This window comes from Monomorium pharaonis, chromosome 2, assembly GCF_013373865.1.
Source record: "Monomorium pharaonis isolate MP-MQ-018 chromosome 2, ASM1337386v2, whole genome shotgun sequence".
Classification (NCBI taxonomy): Eukaryota; Metazoa; Arthropoda; class Insecta; order Hymenoptera; family Formicidae; genus Monomorium; species Monomorium pharaonis.
In genome coordinates, this window is record NC_050468.1 from 1,827,795 (window position 1) to 1,833,794 (window position 6,000).

The window sequence follows — 6,000 nt, forward strand, 5'->3', positions numbered from 1 at the left end:
TTTTTCTGAACTACTTTTCAAATTTTTTCGGCGAAGAGCGAATGCTCCACAGTCAAACCTTCACAATGCCTTTGAAGTCAAACTGACGGTGCAGTCCGGCTTCGAAGGCATTGTTTATGATTTTGGTACTTATCCCCACGCTGTGGAGATGCCACTTGAACTTATCATCGATGCTCAAGTAAACTATCACCCTTTGACGATTCACTCGTGGCTTGAAAACTATTTTTCATAATAGTACTCGCACTGTTTTTTAGAGCAAGTAATAAAAAATTACTAGGCAACAAAAACCTCGCCAAACTATTTATATGCATGCAAAATTGCGCATCGCTCAGTAGCAAACATGTATCTCATACTGTCACATCCCTCTGATATTATAAATTTGAGTGCTGAGCAGTTACAATTCGTACCAAAGATCGTTCTGTTACGCGAGTGCGGCAACTATATCGAACACGTGTGGGACAAGCTTCCGGAACATATAAAGGTTGATTTCGAAGTTCAGCATATCGTCGCTGCAACGAACATTATAATCAGCCGTGGCAGCAAACGCACATCGACGGACCCGCACCGTTGATCAAGAATTGTAGCGAATGCCAGCTGTCGCAAAGGTAAAAAGCGGCTGCGGTCATCTTTTGAATCGCGTGATAAACGCGCTTCCCTTCGAGCTACATATCCCCGGTTATCAATTTTGCGGACCAGGAACCCACTTGGAAAAACGATTAGCTAAAAGCGATAGAGGTATAAATCCGCTGGACGCAGCGTGCCGCGAACACGACATTGCGTATTCTCGGAGCAACGAGCTCGCCGACAGACACGCGGCGGACGAGATACTCGCTGCGAAAGCACGAAAACGCGTAATCGCGAAAGACTCGGCTCTCGGAGAAAGAGCAGCCGCTGCTGCCGTCTGGGCAGCCATGAAAGCCAAGACAAAGATAGGTATGGGTATGAAGAAGAAAAAAAAGGTAACGAAAAAAAAACGTATACTTCCGACAGCCAGACGAGGCGGCATGTTACCAATTTTACCAATGTTGGGCGCGCTCGGATCATTGATCGGCGGCGCGGCCGGTGTGACAAAGGTGGTAAACGACAGCAAAGCTGCACGACGTCAGCTCGAGGAGCTGCAACGTCACAATCGCGCAATGGAAGGGCGCGGAGTGTATCTCGCCCCGTACAGAGGCGGACGAGGGCTGTACCTCGCCCCGTACAAGTACGGAAAAGGTGTAAAAGCGAAACGAAAAAATATATCAAAGAGGCGTTAAGAATACCCGCGGGTGTGACGACGAACATGCAACTACTTCAATTGGCAAAACGATTGTGTATCCCGTATTTCAGAGGAGTGTTTATGCGTAACGCGCTACCGACGAGCGGTGCGCGTCAAAACGAGAGCGGTATCGTAAATCTGGACGATGCGGAGGGTCCCGGTACTCACTGGGTAGCGTACGCAAAGAGGAGAAATCACGTAGCGTATTCGACAGTTTCGGCAATCTGCGGCCACCCAGAGAACTCGTACAATATTTTGGGGACAATGTGACAAAGATAGAGTACAATCGAACGTCGTATCAAACTTACGATCAAAGGAATTGCGGACAACTTTGTCTGCTATTTTACACTCGATTTAAAGACCGACGTTGCGCTGTTTAATCTCAGTATTCGTTCAAACATGTCGCTGACACTTACGCTGAGCGGTAAGAGCAGCATTCTCGCGGCAAGCTACTCTCCGCTATAGATTTCAGCGACGACGATTACGAGCTCGGTTTAGCGATCTTTGAAACATATAACACGATACCGAACGTGAATGCTTCCAACAATAAATTTTACTTTGGCAAAGACAACGCGGAGATTACGATTCCCGAGGGATCGTACGAGTTGCATGCCATTAATGAGTTTTTGAAACGTGAGATTTCGCAAATACGTCCGCGACGTGATGTCACGACTGAAGGCAGTAATGGCGGGGATAAAGATCCGATAACGATCCGCGCAAACTATAATACGATGAGATGCGAGATCAGATGCGCACACAAAATAAATTTTGGCAAACCAAACAACATCGGCTCGCTCCTGGGATTCACATCGAAGCGTATACTAGAACCGCGAATATGGCATGAGTCAGACGTGTCGATCAACATAATGAATGTAAACATTATCCGCGTAGAGTGCAACGTGACCGCGGGCGCGTACAGCAACGACAAAAGCGTGCACGCGATACACGAGTTTTCACCGAACGTGCCACCTGGATATAAGATCTCGGAAAGGCCGTCGCAGATCATTTACCTGCCGATCATCGTGCGGAGCGTTACGAATCTGACGATACGCGTGGTTGACCAGAACGGACGATTGCTCTTTTTTCGAGGAGAAGAAATTACCGTCAGATTGCATGTGCGACGACGGCTGCAACGATAACGCAAACGTGAGATGCTCGTACTAAACGCGTCGGAACGCGCTAGAAAAATAAACATCTTACGACGAAACACCAACGGTACAGCAGTCATCCGATACTTTTGCGACGACATTCGATAATATTCGATCATCCGACTGTTCCAAGAAAAAGAGGCTCACCGTGTCGAACGTTGAATATCTACAATCTCTGGGATTTGCTGTGCGACAATGACGGATATTTTAAATATCGAAAACGAGCCGATCTTTGACGATCGCATCGTCAAGATCGAGACTCACACGTACAATCCGTTTGCCAACACGACGTTTGAATACAACGATGAGATAAGAATTCCTATACAACAACAGGATCTTTACACGTTACCGTACGAAAGTTTTTTATACCTTGAAGGAAAACTTATAGATAAGAAACCAGTTGCGGGATCTGATGTGACATTGGGCAAATAATTGCATCGCGTTCATGTTCGATGAGATTCGATCCGAGCTCGACGGTGTGGAGATTGATCGAAACAGAAACGTCGGAATAACCAGCACCCTCAATAACTAGTAATTATGTCAGCTGCAGAAGCGTAATCGCGAGAAACGCCGGCTGGGATCCGTGGAATCCTCCGAACGGATACTTTAATTTTTGCGTACCGCTCAACATGCTGTTGGGATTTTGTGAAGATTACAGACGCGTGGTGATCAACGCTCGCCATGAGCTGATTTTAATACGCGCGCGTAACGATAACAATTGTCTGATGGGAAGTTCAGAATTGGAGCCGAAGATTGAATTACTCAAAGTTCAGTGGCGAATGCCGCATGTGTTACTGAACGAGATAAATAAACTGTCGATGCTGCGTGCGCTAGAAAGCGGGCGATACCTCAGCATGGCATTTCGTTCTTGGGATCTATATGAGTATCCTTTATTGCAAAGCACAACCAAACATTCGTGGGCCATCAAGACCGCTACTCAGCTCGAGAAGCCTCGATACGTCGTTTTCGCTCTGCAGGCTGGTCGGAAGAATAACATGTCTGAAAACATGAGTCGATTCGATCATTGCAAATTAATCAACGCAAAACTCTATTTAAACTCGGAATGTTATCCGTACGATGATTTGAATCTAGATTTTGATAAAAATAAATGGTCGATTCTGTACGATACGTACGCACATTTCTGTAAAAACTATTACGGATATGATTATCTCGAGCCGAATCAATCCGTCACCATGTTTCGACATAATGGTCCATTCGTGATTATCGATTGCTCTCGACAAAACGAATCGATCAAGAGCGCAACCGTGGACGTACGCTTAGAATTTGAATGCAGAGAAAACGTGCCCGCGAACACTACCGCGTACTGTCTCATTATACACGATCGTGTGATTCAGTAAACCTCACTTTTTCTCCAAAACAATATCAAGATGATATAAAAATTTATAACGCGTCGAGACGGATCACAGTATTCTCAACGACAGCTGTCATGTCTGTACCAACGTTCGTGGATCTGCAAGGTTTCATCGTTGGTGGAGAATTTATCGTTAAGGAATTTGCCTCTCTCAAAGATGGATTTGAACTCACCCACTACATGTTTACACCCACCTATCCATGGGAATACCTTACCAAGGCAGAAAGACGTCAGGTGGCGTGGTTGAAAGTGAATCATCACGGAATATCATGGGAGGATGGATTGATTCCGCACAGCATGGCTAGAGATTTAATTACAAAGGCAGTGATGGGTACAACTGCAACCAATGATGAAATTGTCGTGTACGTAAAGGGATGCGAGAAACGAGAATGGCTGCAGGACTTACTCCTGGACGAGGCGAAAGAGGAAGCTAATGTCGAAAATATCGAGGTGCATTACGAAGACATAAAACCTCTAAATAAGTTGGACATTACGTACACCTTACGTTGTCGGAATCATGTGAACAATTGCGCTTTACAGAATGTATTTAAACTGTTTAACTGGTGGTCTAGCAATAAAAAATAATTTTTTATGTGTTGTGTATTTTTTATATTTCCATTACCCGTTTATATTTCCTCTTCCCCATTTATTAATTAAAATAGTTTTTAAGTTAGGATAATTAGTAGGAAAAAATAATTCTAAAACGTTTATACAAATACATATTTATTTATTATTCAAAGCATCATATACAATATTGTCTGATGCATAAACCATCAGTTCGCAATCTATGAGCGAAGTTTTTACACATATTTCATCTAATAGCTTTACAGCATCGCACTTATTATTAATGTTATTTCGCTGCAAGCAGTTTACAAATCGATTATATTTTTCTTTCACTACAAACATATCCCGCGACAATTTAAAGTAGACATTATTGATAACATCTTCAAGATTTAATAAAAATTGCACGTCAAGGTTTCATATACAAGCTTTATTATTTAATGTAAATTTTATGACAATTTCATTACGTAATTTGACGAGTTCGATGAAAGATCATTAATCCACACGATGTAGCGGTGGTTGACTGCAGGAGTCGCTCGATATCCATGCGTTTCTCGATCATTATTACCCAGGTATCACGTGACAGCTGTATCTGATTGCTTTTGTTGTCGCCAAGAATCATCTCCACAAAAGGTTCACGTCCCACACTGACTCCGATATCCAAATATTTGTAGGCAGTGGCGGTTAAAGCGAATCGCCTTCCCAGGATGCGAGGAGTATAGCGCGGCTGCGATAATGTTCTGCAAAAAGAATATATCAAGTTATAGAAAAATATAGAAAATATATAGGATTTAAATATATAGATTTTAATTTAATTAAAAATACTTACGATTTATCGCACCCGTCATTCTGTTGGATCGGAACGTAATAGTTCATCTCGTACGGTTCTTTCTTCAGACACTTTACAATCTGACTTCCACCAATCAACTGCTGCGGTAACGTTGTTAAAGCTTTACCGTTCGTATTCCACTATTTGACTGATGCAATAACGTTGTCGGGAGCTCTTTTTTATATTATTATCCCCTCCACGAAATACCCCCTTTTTTATCCCCCTCCACAAAAATCTAATTTTTATCCCCTCCACAAAATATCTAATTTTAACGCGCTCACTACCGATTCATTATCTAGAAATTTAAGCTGCCGACGGTTCGGCGCTCCTTGTCGCGATAAAAAATTTGTTTATAACAAACCGCTACCGGATATGGTCAGCGATTTTTGTTTATAGCTATTCCAAGAGCTGTCGAATAAATTTATCAGCTGCCGACGATTCGGCGCTCCGTACGATAAATATTCTTAGAAATTTGTTTATATCAAGTTGCAACTCGCATATTATTTTACTTAAAAAATGTTTATACTGATAAGCGATAGAAAGACCCATAGATAAAAATTGTTTATACCTAATTACTACTTCTAGCCGCAGGGCCTAATTGTTTATATCAAGTTGCAACTCGCATATTATTTTTCTTAGAAATGTTTATACTGATAAGCGGTGACCGGCAAGTTATTGTTTATATCTAGTTACAACTGACTTGTAGTTTACATAATGTTTATACTGATAAGCGGCTACCGACCGGTATTTGTTTATATCAGGTTACAACTAGCATGTTGTTTACATAAATGTTTATACTGATAAGCGGCGGCACCCGTTTTGTGTGACGTCA

At 42.5% G+C, this 6,000-nt stretch overlaps 1 protein-coding gene across 6 annotated transcripts in view; it reads right to left on the bottom strand.

The window, feature by feature from the left end:
* The window catches only part of LOC105832304, a 591,095-nt gene that overhangs the window by 478,543 nt on the left and 106,552 nt on the right, over positions 1-6,000 (bottom strand). The gene's annotated exons all lie outside the window — the stretch shown is intronic.